General features: G+C 41.3%; 1 protein-coding gene across 2 annotated transcripts in view; it reads right to left on the reverse strand.

Annotated features, from left to right (window-relative positions):
• ZNF804B (zinc finger protein 804B) overlaps positions 1 to 17,982 on the reverse strand; it is a gene marked incomplete at its 3' end in the record, with an annotated part of 315,429 nt that overhangs the window by 231,462 nt on the left and 65,985 nt on the right. The gene's annotated exons all lie outside the window — the stretch shown is intronic.

The raw sequence follows: 17,982 nt of genomic DNA on the forward strand, positions 1-17,982 counted from the left end.
AAGCCCTGGTTTTCTGATATGCAACCATAAGATTGTCTTCAGGGACACCACCCAGTTTGCCTTTATTGTACTAATTCAAATCCTACGTAAGACATTGTTTTCTGTATGATCACTCTGCTCACCAGTACCTCCTATGGTACCTGCAAAAAAATCTCACACTGCATAAGAAGCTGTTTGCTTTCCCTCCTCGGACTGGCTCTGTCTCTGCTACACTGAACACATTACCTCTTAAACATGACCACATTTCATGGGATCCCATGTCACATGTGTTCTCAACAGAGTGGAAGGAGTGCAAAGAGTTTCTCTCTGTGTCAGAACTCGGTGGTTGCTGAGGAAGTTGCCTTTTACTTCACTGATGGCGGCACCTCATGGAGGTGCTTGTCCACATTGCAACTCCTTCTCTCTGCTCCTTCAGATTTGGCAGCCATTTTGGGTTATGCCACACCTAACACAGGATCCATTTTGTGACTAGTGCACACAGTACATTCTCAGAATTCCAGAGGTGCCCACTGGCTTAAGAAGGATGGCGATCCTGCATTTTGAATATGTCAACACCCCCACTCATTAATGACCAGTAGGATGGCCACCTATGCATTGTCAAAAGGAGAACAAAGATTTGCATAAATCTGGCACACGTATAGACTGCCTGCTCAGTCTAATGTTCAGGTGTGTACTAATGGTTATGGGCAGCTTCAAGGCTCCCATTCTTGGTATTTTCGAATTTATAACCTGGCTTTCCTCCCCAAAGGGAACCCAGGGCGGCGATCAATAATAAAATTACCTAAAAACAGTAACAAAATATCACAGTAATAAAATCACATAAAAGCAATTTAAAGCAGGTCACAAAACAGCCGCACAAAAACTCCATAAAACCACTGGACAAAAAATCCTAGATAAATTTTTAAAGAAGTCTATACACATTTCCTGAATTCAGGTAAAGAGGTGGATTGCCTGGTTTCCTTTGGAAGGGAGTCCAATAGGTAGGTTGCCACCACTGATAATGCCCTGAGGTAACATAAACCCTGTGAGAAAAATATCTAGGTTCAGGTTTTTAAGCCGAAATCTGAAGCTCATTGCAGTCAGTATCAAAACCATCAATGGCACTGTCAGAAGCTGCATCAAAATTCACTGCGCTGAAATGCATTTTTACAAAGTTGATATTTAACACCAGGGTTTCTCAACATGCAGATTAGTCACAGCAGTTAAATAATTTGAGGGGACCAGGGAAGCAGACAACTGAGTATAATCATGCCAGTTAGGCTAAATAAAATGTTTTGTTTACAACTTCCCAAAGTCTCTATACTTGCAATTTTTCCACGTGTTTCAAATTGATCACAGCAAAGACTTTGCAGGCTTTATGGGTTCAAGGAATGAAATAAATACATTTAATACGTTTTTCAAACCAAAACTATCACTGTCTGCCTCCTGTTCAGCTGAAGCAATGCACTTCCTACACCTCTTCAAAAGCCCATGCAGATGCCTTGCCTCAGTTCCCCTCACTTCCTTCCCCACTTCCATAGCAGCCCCCGTTCCACATCATTTCTACTCAAAAGTTAAATTCTGTATCAAAAGTTAAACCTTGTAATTAAAGATTGGGGAGAAATCCAGTTCACTTCACATTTAAATACAAAACTTAACAAATTCACATTTTCCAAAACCGTATGCAAACCTGAACACAGCCACCCCAAAATATGCACTTTTCTGAATTTTGGAATGCAATTCTTCAGTTAAGTAATATATACCAAAAATGCATTCTTTTAGGATACGGTGTGCATAAAAATGCATATATTCATGAAAATAACTTACAAAAATGCATTTGATTAGGGAAACTGCGGGCAAAAAAATATCCAGACGAAAAAGTTGACAGACTTTCGTGAGGATTTTCCTTTCTTTAAAGTGCAAATTGCTACAGAACTGTGGAGAACTTAATTTAAGACTGGAAAAATGAGAAACAGAAAAGACCAAAACTGACAAATTCATCCATCCCTACTTTTATTTTCCTTATGGTTCTTTGTCTTTAAATTGAAACCCTTGAAAGAAAGGACTCCTTTAAATACAAGATTGTCATAGTCTTGAATAGAGAGAGGACTGTATCAGAGAAGGCCACAAGGCCACCACACTGAGCAGGCTATTCTAAACTGGGGACAGGGTATTTTCATGTCACAAATGAGGACAGGGTGGTGCATAACAATATGTTAATTAGATCTCCTGAAATACCCAGAGAATTGCTCTTGTTTGCTTCCTTATTTGTGGACCCATTTACAGATGGTCTTTACATCTGCCAGGCAAAATCTGTTCTGTAGGGCATATGGTACTATTTAGTGTCCGCTAGCAAGTCCATTTTCTTTGGAAACAGAGAATTACAGTTTATTACACTTAAACTTGCTTAACTGGGATATCTGCTTACTCTATCAAAAAGCTTCAAACAATTTCCTCTCTCATTAGCACCCATTTGGTAGATTCTAGCTAAATGATACTAGTTCTGTGCAGCAGTAGTTCTGCTAAATAATTATCTCCTTCCCTGCTCTCTTATGACTTCAAGACTGAAAACCAATTCAGTCTTGGATGGCTACAAAGCTATTTGGTTACACTATTAGCAGCAACCAGCATCCACTGAAGCACTCATTACATTGTAAACAAGCAATGAATACCCTACGTGGGAAATTGTACAAGTCGGTGGAGTCTTAACCCTGAAAAGTTAGGCTGAAACGGGCTGTGTAATGTACAGGAAGGAATCCAGTGGAAGTGCCAGTCCATTTCGTTCACCGAAAACAACTTGTACTGCAGATGGTGTTTTGAACATTTACCCTAAAATCCTGGGAGAGCATCTCAGAGCCCATGAGATGAATCAGATCACTCACTCAGACAGCACTCTGGCTTCAGAAAATGGAGTTCACCTTACCAACACCAGAGCTTTGACATCAAGGGGGTGTGCTGCAGAAGGTTGGGGTGAATTCTGGGGGTGTTCCAAGGAAAGCCGCCTGGTCTCCCCTGATAATCCCAGTCCTTTGACATTCCCCAGTACTATGGAATAAACTATGCCAGCCCTGGATGGGGGGAGGTGCCTTCCTTGTTTTAGGACTGCATCCTGGGACACAATGTTCCCCTCCACTGATGCTACAACCACACATGGAGGAATCTTCATAGGAATAATAAAACTGTCTTTTCAGCCCTCCCCCAGCCATAGCATAATAGGCTGTGATTTACCTAAGAGTAAGACTTGATGGACATAACAAACATTCGTGGGATTGCTCCATTAATTAGGCAATTAATGGTCTGGATAGGAGTAACTTGAGCCATGCACAGGACTGATGAAAAGGTGAGGAAAGCATTCTGTTATGCACCATGGGCATTGCACAGACATGTACAAAGAAAGATAACACTGTATGTTTAATAATACTTTGAAAACAGGATATAGTTAACTTTTGAATGTAATATTCAACATTCAGGAAAACTGTGAAAACAGAATGTTGTTAACTTTTTATCTAATATTCACCTTTCAGAGAAGCTGTGAAAACAGAATGCTGTTAACTTTTTAATTTAATATACAACTTTCAGAGAAAGTGCTGGGAAAAAAGATTAAAAGTATTTTTTAATAGTTTCCTTAGATGAGAAGTACATTATTTTGCAAAGTGAGGCATTTAAAAATAAATTAAAGTGTTGTGTTTGTTTGTGTGTGTGTGTGCATGCATGCATGTGTGTGCGTGTGTGTAAAACAGTGTCTATGCTATTTTTTTAAATTTCAAATAAATTGCTTTTGAGAATGTATTTTTAAAACATGTTCAGATTTTCACAAATTAATCAGTATTTAAACTACATTATGAAGCTGCTTTCCTTTTGTTTTGTACCATAAATGCCACAGGCTCATGGAACATGCTAGAATATGCATGTTCTTCCATTTATTCAGGCAAGAAATAAATCTAAATTCACTCTTTCATTATTTGTTTTATCAGTTTATATATCACCCTTTATCCAAAGATCCCAGGCGGGGTGTACAACATTAAAAACATAATTTACATAGCACAAAAAAATAAACATAAACATAAAATAATCACTGGATAAAATCATAACTGTCCCCCACCTTTTTAAAGGCCACAAATTGTTTACTTGCCAAAGGCCTGGGTAAAGAAGAATGTTTTCTCCAAGCGTCTAAAGACATGTAGTGATGGCGTCAGGCAAACTTCTCTGGGGAGAACATCCCACGAATGAGGAGCCTCCACAGAAATGGTCTGTTCTCATGTTGTCACCCTCCAAACTTCTTGGGGAGAGGGGACACAGAGAATGGCCTCAGATGACAAGCACAGAGTCCAGACCCTCCAAGTGTCCCTATTTACAGCAGCTGACCTGGTTTCTGATTTGACCCCAGAATGTCCTGCTTTTCCTTAGGGCGTCCCTATTTTCATTGGAGGGACGCGGGTGGCGCTGTGGGTAAAAGCCTCAGCGCCTAGGGCTTGCCGATCGAAAGGTCGGCGGTTCGAATCCCCGCGGCGGGGTGCGCTCCCGCTGCTCGGTCCCAGCGCCTGCCAACCTAGCAGTTCGAAAGCACCCCCGGGTGCAAGTAGATAAATAGGTACCGCTTACCAGCAGGAAGGTAAACGGCGTTCCGTGTGCTGCGCTGGCTCGCCAGATGCAGCTTTGTCACGCTGGCCACGTGACCCGGAAGTGTCTCCGGACAGCGCTGGCCCCCGGCCTATAGATGTGAGATGGGCGCACAAACCCCAGAGTCTGTCAAGACTGGCCCGTTCGGGCAGGGGTACCTTTACCTTTACCTTTATTTTCATTGGAGAAATGTTGGAGAGTATGAGAGTCTGGGTCAGTTTGTATGGGAAGAAACAGTCCTTAAGGTATTGAGATCCTGAGTCGAGTAAGGTTTTGTAGGCTAACAATGAATGTGGGTTTTACCTTTGCACAGTAGGCTAGTTTCTACACACCCCTCTATATCTTACAACCATCCAGGCGAGCAGGAAGCATTATCAGAGTTCAAAGACACATTTCAGCCAGAGGCGTAGGAAGTGGGGTGTGGTGGGTGTGGTCTGCCCCGGGGTGTCATGACTGAGGGGGGTGACAAAATGGCAGGCGAGTGGGCGGTACACCTTGCGCCCGGCAGCAGCAGCTCTTCTCACCCGGTGGCAGAGAGCAGCCCTCCTCAGCTTTGGCGAGGCACACCCGGCCGCAGCAACTCCATTGCCGGACCCGGCTGCAGAGAGCAGGATGAGAGTGAGCAGCAGCTTCCCCGCCCCTCTCTGACCCTGAACCTTGGTGCGTGGGAAGGCACCCTCTGGGCCCTGCCCCCTTGGGAGCACGCCCACCCTGGGCAGCGCAGGCATATGCTCTGCCGCTGATTTCAGCCAGGCAAAAACACCCTAGGAGGGCACATTGCAGGCTTGGTGAGAGATGTGGCTACAGGAGCATCTCGGGGGCCAGATACAGAGGCTGGTGTGGGCTGCATTTTGCCCCCCATCCTCTTATCTTATCCCTAGGAAGGTACGATTTCACTTCTGTATTCTGTACAGTTCCTAGTTTGTTTGTGTTGTGAAACAATTAGAAGTATGGGGAGAAAACAGATGTATCAACAACGTTTTAAAGAAGAGAGCCTGTTGCCTTTCCTGCCTGTAATCCCTTATGGAATACGTTATCTGAAGGAATACTATGCATCCTCACATAGGAGTAAAGCCTTGTCGGCTTCAGTAGGACTTACAACCAGTAAACACGTGTGAAATTGAGTTGCTAGGCAAGTCATCTGCTTGATGTCTGTTGACTGATGATGCCGATGTCTGCTTATAGATCAAAACCTTTTAAATTATGCTTGTTTTCCTTTAAGCCACAGTAAGTTCATCCATCAGAGCAATCAGTGCTGTGTTGTACGTTTCTTTGAGTTATGCTTTATACTCTGCGCCACAATCACAGTCGCAGAGGAACAGCAAGATAAAATAGACGCATATACAACTGAGCAATGACATTGATTGCCACGGCCGTTAAAAGACACAGTGACTTTTAATTAAAAGGCATTCTAGTCCACATGGAGCTATGAAATCGCTCTGTTTGCTTCCCACCTGCCTTCTGTCTGTCTTTAGGGAAGAGGCGGGAGACCTCTTCCAACCAGAGGGTTTCATTCCCTTCTGGATAACCATTTTGGGGAGGCCACGTGGCAAATGAGCAAGATTCTACACACATTCCTCACTGCCTTCCATCTAAGAAAGCAAGAAGCATTCTAAGAGTTTTGTTGATTTCTTCCCACCACCCGCCCCCATAATAAAGTGCTCTGACTGATCTTTGATTAAAAAAATAGGTACTTGTGCAAGAAAAAATGGTGCTAGTGGTGTTTTGTTTGTGCAGGTTCTGAAGCGACTGCATAAGCAACTGTTTAATTACCAAGAGGACCCTTTTTGTTTTCCCGAAAACTCAGGAAATGCAATGTTCTCCTGCAGGTAAAGATTTGTTTACAGTTTATAATGAGCTTTTTAAATTAAGTGGTTTCCCACTATACACTGGGGTACTTTTAAGGCTTAACGGAATATGAAGATGAGAATGTTATTGGGTCTGAAATGCAGGTGATTCTAATTTAACAAAGCCTCTGCCTTATTCAATTATGGCATACAATTCCAATTATAAGTACAAGGCCACCTTGCACCACCTTCTGCATAGAAGAAATTGGCACATCATCTGAACATCAAAAATCTTAACCAATAATTGCATTTGTGTAATAGATAGTTATTAAAAATGTGATCTTTCTGCACGTAAACTAAGCACATCCCTAGATTTTTTGCTTTTATTACTCGAAAAGGGCAGTTACAGAGAGCGTCAAAGGGTTTGACTTGAAAACTGAAAAGAAATGTAAAGAATAATTGCCACATTGAAAACAAACAAGAAGCTCAAGTATTAACTGCGCTGCAAATTGAAATAGAAATTGATGCAATTTCTCAGGCCCAGTGAATAGAAACCTTAATGAAATTTCTCTTCGAACATGTACTTTAGCACCAAAAATGGCTGAAGATAAAAAGTTAAAAATGTACTTTCCTAACAGACTGATGGATGGGGGGGGTGTTTATGAAAGTTTCGAGGGGGATTTGTTTTAATGTGAAGTGGCTTGGGTGTGACCTTTGCAACTTGTTCTATATGCACTAGACATGCTTCAGTTTCTACAGCATTTGTTAACAAGATGCAGAATCAATTATTTAGATTACTGAGGTGCTGAGCACCTGAACACGATGAGGATTTGATTGTGCTAAGGCATGTTATTATTCCATAACGTACCTCCATGCATTACTTGGTCCAAACTATAAATGCCTTTGATTGCCAAGAGGAATTTGTGCAAAAAAAGGGAAAAGCTTCTCTTAGAAGAGCTACCATAGAGAAAGAAGATAATGGACTTTGAAGTTTCCCACTGACAGTGCCTGGATAGTAGACTAAGCAGGTCCACAGACCAACAATACCCATATTGATGGTTTCAAATTATTGGCTACCTCACTTCAATCCCATTAAACAGGATCAGCATGGGGGTGATTCTTTATGTAACCCCAATCATGTTTGAAACAGACTATGCTATCTGTCTCGGTAATTAGTTGCAATCAGACACTCCCACCACATATGTAATAAATGTGTCTTCCCTGATGTACATTTCCAACCTTTGAAGTGGGTCACTGAGCGAAATCCATTGTGTCTTGCAGGTCTCAAGTACCACTGCAATAATAATTTATATTGTGCCTCATGAATTGGTAAACATAAAAACCATCTTTCAGCTTGACTCCAAATCCTGTTCCACTGCTGTTCTGAGACTGACCAACACAGTTTCCTTTCCCATTATATACTGTCAACAGCATTTCCCTCCCTCAAATCCCTTAATATCTTACAATACTTGAAAATATCACACTAATTAACAGTACAGTGGTACCTCGGGTTAAGAACTTAATTCGTTCTGGAGGTCTGTTCTTAACCTGAAACTGTTCTTAACCTGAAGCACCACTTTAGCTAATGGGGCCTCCTGCTGCCGCTGCATGATTTCTGTTCTCATCCTGAAGCAAAGTTCTTAACCCGAGGTAATATTTCTGGGTTAGCAGAGTCTGTAACCTAAAGTGTATGTAACCTGAAGCGTATGTAACCCGAAGTACCACTGTATTAATTATGTGTGTGTGTGTGTGTGTGTGTACACACACACACACACATTATTAATTACAAGTGTGTATGTACATACACACAGGAAATGTTGAAGTTAAGAAAATTATGTTAGTTCTTTCAGTTTTTCACACATTAGGACACAACATTAGTTACACACACACACACACACACACACACACACACACACACACACACACCCTAATATTTGTGTTTCAGCCAATGATGGTATTCAAAGGGGTGCTAAGGAGACTATTCTAGAATGCAAGCATTTCTGCTTGCCCAGTGGAACAGTCTCCCCTCTCTTCCCGCCTTGCCATGTGCTGTTCTGAGGATTCTCCCAACCCTCTGGAGCAGGTCTGGGGTGCATGCAGTGGAGGACAATTGTGTAAGTCCCATTGTGCAAGCAGAACTTCTTGTGCTTGCATAGCTATTTAATTGAATACAGCTCCACACTACAGCTGGCAAGCACCTTTTGCAGTCAGGCCAGATGAAGGAAAGCCAGTCCATCAGGAAGCAGAAGCAAGTGTGTGTGCACCAGTGCTAGTAGGGCAGAATACAAGCCCTTGACCCCAGGATCACATCATGGGATCTTGCAGTCAAGTGGGGTCAGGAAGCAGCCCCTACTCACCTCGAAGGTGTGGTCTAGGTAAAGTGCACATGACCCTGTTTTGCCTCACCCAAACCACTGATTTAGACCAGCTGCTGGCACTGTTCATCCCCACTGTAGATGTTTGTTTAAATAAAATGTGGTCCTAATTCAACCTAATTCAATTTTATGTGTCTTGCCTTTTATTTCCTGCTTCCAGTTGCACAGGTTTGTAAAACAGTTTTGCTGTTCGGAAAAATTAGAAAGCACTATATTTTAAGGGCCTTTGAGACGTTTAGATCAGCATCTTTCAAAATGTCTTACAACAATGGTATCCTTGTCTTATCGCAAAATAAAACCATCCAATATTGTTTCCTACAACTTTTCAGTATATTGCCATCAGATTATCACACAATAAAATGCACAAAAAGAAAAGACTAAATTTCATCCTTTACTAACACGGTTTCTGTCAGCAGAAATATTACAATTTCTCTTAATGATTCATTCCATGTACCAACTCTGAGTCTAGAAATAAAAAGGAAGGGATCATTTGGCTGTAAATGTCAAAAACATGCTTTATCTAAAGACCTGGACATGCTTTATTTATAAAAGTTGAGTAGAGATAATTTATATGGCTAAAGGAGTCATTTATTTCTTAAATTGGTTTTGTCTATAAAATAAAATCAGTTTGTTCTACATCAGGTAACAGAACCTAGGGCAGTATATGCCATAAATCTCTGTCACTGAGGATTAACGTAATCTTCTATTTGCAAATACTGGCTTGAAAACTCGTGATATGACTCCAGTCACGAAAATTCACAAAAGGCTTTGTCATGGGGTCAAGAAACAGACATCTATGTTGATTATGAGGACCAGGGAGGCCATCCAAGCTGTTTACAGAGAAACGTGTTCAGAGTGAGCTCTTTAAAAAAAATCCCAAACTTTTTATTTACAGATTTTTGGACCCAGCATCAATTCCCAACTTAGCCATAACATCTGACTCGCTGTAGGATAGTTGCTTTCCCTTAGCTTAACCTAGCTCACAGGGTTTTTGTGAAGATTAAAAATGTACCACATCTGCCATTTTGAGCTCCAGGGGGAAAGGGCAACATTGAGAATGTACTAAATACATGCAAATGCATCATTTGTTTATTAGAGAGGTTTCTAAGCTGCCAAACTGGGGGCATTGCCCCACAAGGCAACTTCATTAATGGTATAATATAATACACAACACTTCATTAATGGTGATGCCCAAGCATTAGTCATCTTCAGAGCAGACCTATTGAGATCAATGTATCTAAGTAATTTAGACCTATTGAGTTAAGTGTTTCTACCCTGAGTGCTACTTAGCTGGATATCACCCAAAGCATATCAAAATACCATAAAAACCTTATAAACCACCTTAACAGCAGAGTCTGAGAGCAGTAAAATTATTAACAACTCAAAATGTTAACTGCTAAAAATAGCTAGAGTTGTTCCCCGTCTATGTGAATGCTGACTGTGCTGGACATTGAGGATGAAAGGGAGCAGGGCAGGAAGAATTTATCACCCTCTGTCTGCTCTGTGTGGCTCCCATTGTCATAAGAAGAGCCTGATAGATCAGACCGAAGGCCCATCTTAGTCCAGCATCCTGCACTCACCGTGGCCAGCCAGAGGCCTATAGAAAGCCCACCATCAGGACCTTAGTACAACAGCACTTCTATGGTTCCCAGCAAGTGGCATTCTGAGGCATTCTGATCTGACAGCAGAACTGAATCACCATGGCTAGTCATAGTCCTCATCTGTCTTTGAAACTCTACAGCTGTGGGGAAACAGGCTGGAAGTGTGATGAGAGGACTCTAGGAAGCTGAGCCCCTCCTTCTGCCCATAGAGATCAAAAAACAAGATGCCACAATGTGGGGGGGGGGCATCTGCTGGCAAGCAGAGTCCAGGGCATTGGTCCCCAAAGGTCACCCTTTGGAGGTCACTGCTTGGAGGTCACCCCTTTTTGATTTGTTCTTCTTAGAGCATTATCGTTCTCTAAGGGATATTGTTTTTATTTTTATATTTAATCTGATTGGCTGGGGTGCTTCCTGGGAAGAAGTGTCAGGTGTGTAGGTGTCAGAGTGTGAGTCTTTTGGTGAGGAAGGACGTCACCAGCTTCTAGCCATGCTTCCTTCCCTTTATATGCTTGGAGATGCTTCCTCCACTGAAATGAACAGGGAAAGTCAGAACATAAAGAGTGTCGCTGGATCATACCAGCATTCTGCTCTCACAGTAATTAACCCAAGAGAAGCCCACAAGCAAGAAATGAGTGCAATCCCACATTAGAAAGCCATTGTGGGCTTCTGTGAACAGCTGAGCTGAGCTGACTATACCTTTCACAGCCACAGTCTGGCTAGGCTCTCCTGGCTTTCTCTGTAGATGGAACGAGGGCATACAAACTCACGCACTGTTAATGCAACTTCCATAAAAATATATTCATTACTACATTGAGATTTTATATGTTTTGTAATTGCAACACCCACTTAAATAGATAATAATCTCCCGTCATCACAACACAGTGAACAGTCACCATGAAGCATCCATTCTCTGATGATAATGGTATTAAGTCATTAGGTTCTGATCCCATATGTGCAGAATCGCCAGGCAGTTATTCTGTGGAACATGTTACAGCTTATTAAGCATAGTAATAAAAACAACAACATTAGAAACACAGACAGTTGTAAAAACAATTTAAACCTGGCGCAGGCTTCATAAAAATATTTAAGGTCGTCAATTTCTATGCTCCGAAATTAGCACGCAGAGGTGCCCATCCAGCGTGACTTAATGGAGTGCATTTTTTTTTCTAGCCCTGTGCTCAAATCCAGTGCAGCTATTTCAGCACACAAATATCTAAAGATAGGTGTAGATACAGATAATGGTACTGCAGATGAATAAATAGAATTGCACAACAGGATTCTCCACCCACAAGCAATGTCCAAGAAACTGGAATGGGATAAGGAAGCTCACAACTTGGGGATGTTAAGTCACACATTCTGTATCCTTAGATCAGGGACAGAGGATCTTTCTCTGCTCAAGGACTGCATTTCTTAATGAAGAACTTTCCAGAAGCCACATAGCTCTTGCCAGTGGCAGAAGCAGTCAAAACAATGGATGAAATGCTCACATTTGTGCATCATCATCATCATCATCTTATTTGTGTGCCACCTTTCCATAGTTAAAACAATACTCAAGGCGGCTTACAACATCACAAGTTTTACATAATTACCAACATAACAAAAGTCATGAGTAATAAACAAAATACATCAAAAAGTACACAACCAAATGGAAAACAATTTCCACATAAATCATAAAATCTAAAACTAAGACTACAGCATTAATATCAACCACAATTTAAAATGATATAGATAAAAAATAAAAGCCATTTTAAAAACCAAAACAGAGCCCTCTCTGCCTAGCAGCAGCAGCAGCCCTTTATGGAGCCTGTCAGACCCCACCACAAGCCAGGAGGAGAGAAGCAAGGCAGGGCCCTTCGGGCTCCCAGCAGGTCAGTCCTGGGCAGCAGCAGCAGTGGCAGCAGTCCTTTATGGAGTCTACTATTCAGTAGGCTACATCCCAGCCATAAAACCCAGGCCTTTCAGCATGCAGAAAGAGATCTCCCCATCCTCCCCATCAAAGAAAGAGGCCTTCTCACAATTTGTCACATGTGTCTTCATGGAATAGACCCTTTCCCCAACCTTCCCCTTGATTATTTGCTCAACGCTATTTCTGGATCATGGCTAGCTAACTCCCATTTCTACTCTTAAAAAACAACACTTACTTCGAACTCCTAGGTTATCTTATTATCTTGTACACCAGGCATGGGGGAACAATGGCTCTCCAGATGTTGCTGGACTCTCATCATCTTTGACCAACAGCCATGCTGGCTGGGGCTGATGTGAGCTGGAGTCCAGAAATAGCTGGAGGGGCACAGGTTTCCCACCCCGTCTTACACTGCGGTTAGCGTAAAACAGTGGCTAATAGACTGAGGTATGAACTGGGAAGTTCCCAGTTTGAAACTCACTTCTACCATGAACTGACCATGCAATTTTGAACAAGCCACTTTTCAGTTCCAACTTCTGAGGTGATATTACTGACCTAAGCACAGTTGTTGTAAGGATTTCAGCAAGAGAATGTATTTATTGGTCAGCTTTAAAGCGTCTGCTTCCCTTTTCTTCATAAAACAAACTCAAAGCAGCTTACAAAAAAAAAATCAAAATCCAAACAAAGCACTGTTCAAATGATAGCAAACACAGGTCAAAGCGTTGTAAAACAATAAAGCCAACAATGGGATAAAATCACTGGGCTTAGAAACAAGGAGGCAGAATTTTTACGCACTCTAGAAGGATGGCAAAATGTAAAGGTCTTAGCAGCTAAAGAGGGAAGAAGCCAACTTAACTTATTTAGGGAAGGAGCTTCACAACCTGGATGCCGAAACAGAAATGGTGCTTAAAAATGCTAAGTACTTTGAATTAAAATCACTATGTAAATGAAAAGCATCAAAGATGGTCTGCCAGAGGCAGGGTCTTTCCAAAGCCAATCATGGTAGCTTATGCTAATAAGAGGTTTCCATTGCCATTGGTAACAAAGTCATACCTCCATATCTCCATGGAAAAAGTGGCATCATGCATAAGAGCTGTTCAAACCCCCTGCTACCCGGGCCATAGATATTTCATCTTCGAATATGAGATAAGAGGTTTTGAGGAACCTAGGCAACAGAAAGAAAACACATGATTCTTAGACTAATTATGATGCTATCTACCAAAATGAATATTGATTTTTTTTTAAAGAACAGCACTACCAGCATAAAGAGGAAATCATCCACTTTTTATATTTCACCATGCGTGTAACCTGGGTTTCTGGTGGATGAAACAATACTAAAAGTGACTTTTCTATTCAAGAGAGCCTACATGCGCTGTTGGATGGATATTATCTCATGCCATAGCATTCCTGCAAGAGCATCATTGGGGAGAATTGATGGTGGCTTCCCCTGCCCTCCCCAAAGTGACTGAGAATTTGCATCTGCCCGCTAGAGAAAATCACCCAAAATGTCACTTTCATATGGGGCTGGAAAAGTATACAGTAATGCACTTCTCTCTCTCTCTCTCTCTCTTTTATGCAGCCCTAAATACAAGCCAAGTTCAACAAAGGGACAAATGTGACCGAGCATTTATATGGCACGAGGTCATTCAGAACAGTTCTTATTCTTAAGGAGAAAGCTTGAAGACAAAGAAATGGTCTCAGAGGAGAATCAGCAAGTTGGTAAAGGCTTTAACTGTGAAATCCTATGAAGACAGGCCGAAAGAACTGAAAATTCTTAGCCTAGGGGGCAGTTGGAAAATTTGAAGATGGGTTATGGTGACATTTTCCAAATATTTGAAAGGATCTCAAAACAGATGGGGTTGTTCACCTCAAAACCGTTATAAGGACCCAGAAACATTTCTTGCATTGCATGTAATTATACAATGTCTGTAAGATATGTTTGCTCACATATAAAAATGCAATAGACCTGTCATTTGGCTTACACACAGAGCCAGAAATAAGTGGATGTGGATGTGTATATATATATACTTTACAATGGAATCATTTTTATTGAATATATAAATATAACTTTAACAATGTGTATTACACAGTTGTTTTATGAAGCAGCTTACCAAAATAATTAAACTGAAGGGTGTTTGCATGCCACAGCTCTAACAGCATCCAGCTGTAAACATGCAAGTGATCACTTCTGCACCTGAAAGTTGTAAAAAATATATATATCGCAGAATACCAGAATTATTGATGAGATTTCATCTCTTTTTAATTCCAGAGCAATGAAAAATCAATGTTTCCTGAGATGTTTACATTTGGGTATCAAAACTTTATATAAATGTGAGCTGCTTCTAGAGAGCAAATAAATTACATAGTAGGGTTATTATTATTTTTTTGCCATAGTATCTAGATTATGGGATGAAGGTTTATCCCAGCACTATTAAATGAATCATACAAGCAGATCCATGTACACAGTGCAGTAAAAAAATGTTTCTGCCACATTTAAGGAAATATGTGTTTTTTCTTACAGGAAAATTACCTTATTCCCAGAAAAGCATAAAAAGGTGAAGGAACCATAAAGCTGCATGTGGTGCTATTCTAGCTAGGGAATATGAGCCACTGAGCTCCAAGGGACTTACTTCCAAATAAAGATGGACAGGATTGGGCTGCACAACCAGGCTGTTTGAACTATCAGTGTTGTAGGAGTAGTGAATGCAAGAAACAAGCTCTCAAGCGATTTTCTAATATCAAGATACTGTTCTAATTTTTTTGCATGGCACATGCTGTCATTTACATGGTGCAATTATAACATGGCATGATTGACAGGTGGCTTCCCAAGAATCTGACAATCATCGGTCTGTTGGGCACTTGGGAAGCACAGCATAAGGGGTGTTGCCAGCCCAGTGCCCAGTGCTTATCCAAGTGCTAAGCACAGGACTAAGAAAGCCATCTTTCTCCCCTCCACATCAAGTGATTGGGGGGGGGGGAGTGGAGAAAGAAGTCTGCATTCTGCAAGCATGGGATGCAAGCAGGAGAAGTTCCTCTCGCAGCGATTGCCTGCAAAAAAACAGGGCTCCTTGCATTGGCTGCATTCACCTGTCCCCAGCAGGGACTAGATATGCATAGCCAAACTGAGCAGGATTTAACCTCTCCATCAATTAAATCCTGCTGCTTTGGTAGCAACTGCTGGTTCCTTACTACAAACAGGCACATATGGCCAAGGCAAAATTGTGTGGCTTGGGAGGAATGACCTTTAGGGTCAAATTATATCCCCTGGCGTTTCCCACCCCTGTTCTAATGGGTGTACTAGATTAGACAAACCTTCCCAGTCTTACAAATGTTATTAGCTGCATTTTGCTTGCACTGTATTTCTAATGTATTTCTGATGTTTTAAGTTTAGATCTTAAGTGTTCTTGTACGCTGCCTTGAGATCCAGTGCTAAAGGTGGTGTAAAAATGTTTTAATAAAATAAATGAATGAATGCATACACACAGAGAAAACTGTCAATAATGTGTTGGTTTCCCTTCTGTTTCTAGCAGATATCAGTCAGTAATGAACTACACAGAAAAATGTTCTGGAAAAAGGGTTCCTCAGGATATGCTCTGTACCTGCCACCAACACAGAAATGGTAGGGATGGACAAATATGCCCATTTCAGTTTCTCTCATTTTTCATTTTTTCAATTTGAAGTTCAGTTCTCCACAATGCCTGCCACATTGGTTTGCAGATATATATATATTTTTAAGTCCTCATGAAAACCCACCAGCATTTTAGTGTGAATTTCTCATAGTATATGCATTTTTTCATATGACATTTGGCCAAATATGCCTATTTTTGCAAAGCACGTTTCCTTAATGCAGCACTAATATAGGCTCGCTTTACCCTGGTATATGCATTTTTGTACACGTTACTTAGCTGCATTGCAAAATTCAGAGATGTCCAAATTTCGAAGGACGGCTGTGTTTTGTTTTGCATCTTGTTTTGAAAAGTGCAAATTAGGAAGATTTCCCTTTAAATGTGAACCGACTCAAAATTCTCCTCTATCTCTACAAATGAAGTCTTCATTTCACATGGCCTTTATAGGATGCTGCACGAGGTGGAACAGGGTCTGGTCATCCTTCCCAAATCTAGTGTTGAAGATCTCCTAAATTACAGCCAGTTGGCTATGCCCTAATCTAAGTGCTGGGGACACACAGGCACAAGCAGAATAAATTACTAAATGGGACAGGTTAATATACAGAATATCAATGCCTTTGCAATGTCAATAAATTTTCACCGAGTCCTTTTCACATGTTAGCTTTGGATTTTTCTTGCCCAGTCCCATGGCCTTCTTTAAGCTTTGATAGGTTTAATGTAAATTCATTTAACAATGAATATTCAGAGAGATGCTGGGCACACATGCTAATGCTGACCAGCCTAAAGCATTTGCTTGCTTGCAGTCATTGTCAGAATCAATGTGCCTGGCTGTTGCGAATTAACCCAGGGCACTATCCTACTTCTGTACTGCCACGATAAACAATGCAAGTGATCTGATCAGCCATTTATCAAATTCAGCCGAATAAATTATTAGGCAAGCCGAAGGTGCATGTTCCTAATTGCTAATGCAATGGAAAGAAAACATACTTGAAATATGTTTAGCGGTGTCAAAAAACAGTACTGGCTATTCATAGCATGTTGGTATTCAATTAATTCATTCCACTACACCGTGCTGGGAGTTTGCAGGCATGTGTTGTTGTTTGTTTTAGTGCTGATCTGTCATTTTTCTTCGAAACGGATTACAAGAGTAGACTCAAACCATTTGATAGTGGCAATTCATTTTGTGAGAACTATAGCAATAAGACAATATATCAACATTTTCTCATTTCAAAGTCTCATCTGGTGGATGAAAATAATCATGAATCTAGATTCTGATTTGTATTTCCTTCTGATTTGTATTTTCAGGAACATTGCAGCTCACAACTCATCCTCAGCACCTGATTCCTTCTTTCTAAATCCACTCATATTATGGGTTGTTTCTGTTCACAAGGGTAACATCTATAGGTGTCGGCAAATGGTAGCTTTTCTTGAGGCAGGTTGCCTCAAGATTGTATGGAAATCATATTACAAATTATGGGCTCAAACACACGAAACCTTCTTTGAATTGAACTTCTAAGTCTGAAGCATTCTTGATGCCATTGACAGCAATGAAACAACGAAGGGATGCAGCACTGAGCTACCCACCACAGTCATCATTCTCACCATTCTCCACAAGATGAAGGAACACAGGAAGTTGCCTTAAACTAGGTTAGACCATTTGTCAGTCCAGCTTAGTGTTGTCTGCACTGCCTGGAAGTGGGTCTCTGATCTATCCCAGCCCTACCAAGAGATGCCAGGGGTTGAATCTGGGGGCCTTTTATATGCAACACAGATACTCTACCACTGAGCTACACGCCTTCCTTGCAGGACAACAGCAAGAACTATGGAAAGAAGAGACGGGACCACTTTTTAAAGTGGGCAGCCTCCCAAGTGCTTTAGGACCTTGACTTTCCAGGATTCTGAAATGCACAGGCTGCCTTCACAAGCACAGGAAGACTCCCTGCTTCAGAAGACCACTCTCTAATTTGTGCCGAGAATGACGGCACAATCCTTCTAGCCCATCCACCACACGATCACAACATGCATCCTCAACACACCAAAAGAGGGCTTGAGCATTCCAAAGATCTTTCCAACAGTTCAAATCTTTGACGA

This window comes from Podarcis vaucheri (assembly GCF_965113315.1).
Source record: "Podarcis vaucheri genome assembly, chromosome: 12".
Classification (NCBI taxonomy): Eukaryota; Metazoa; Chordata; class Lepidosauria; order Squamata; family Lacertidae; genus Podarcis; species Podarcis vaucheri.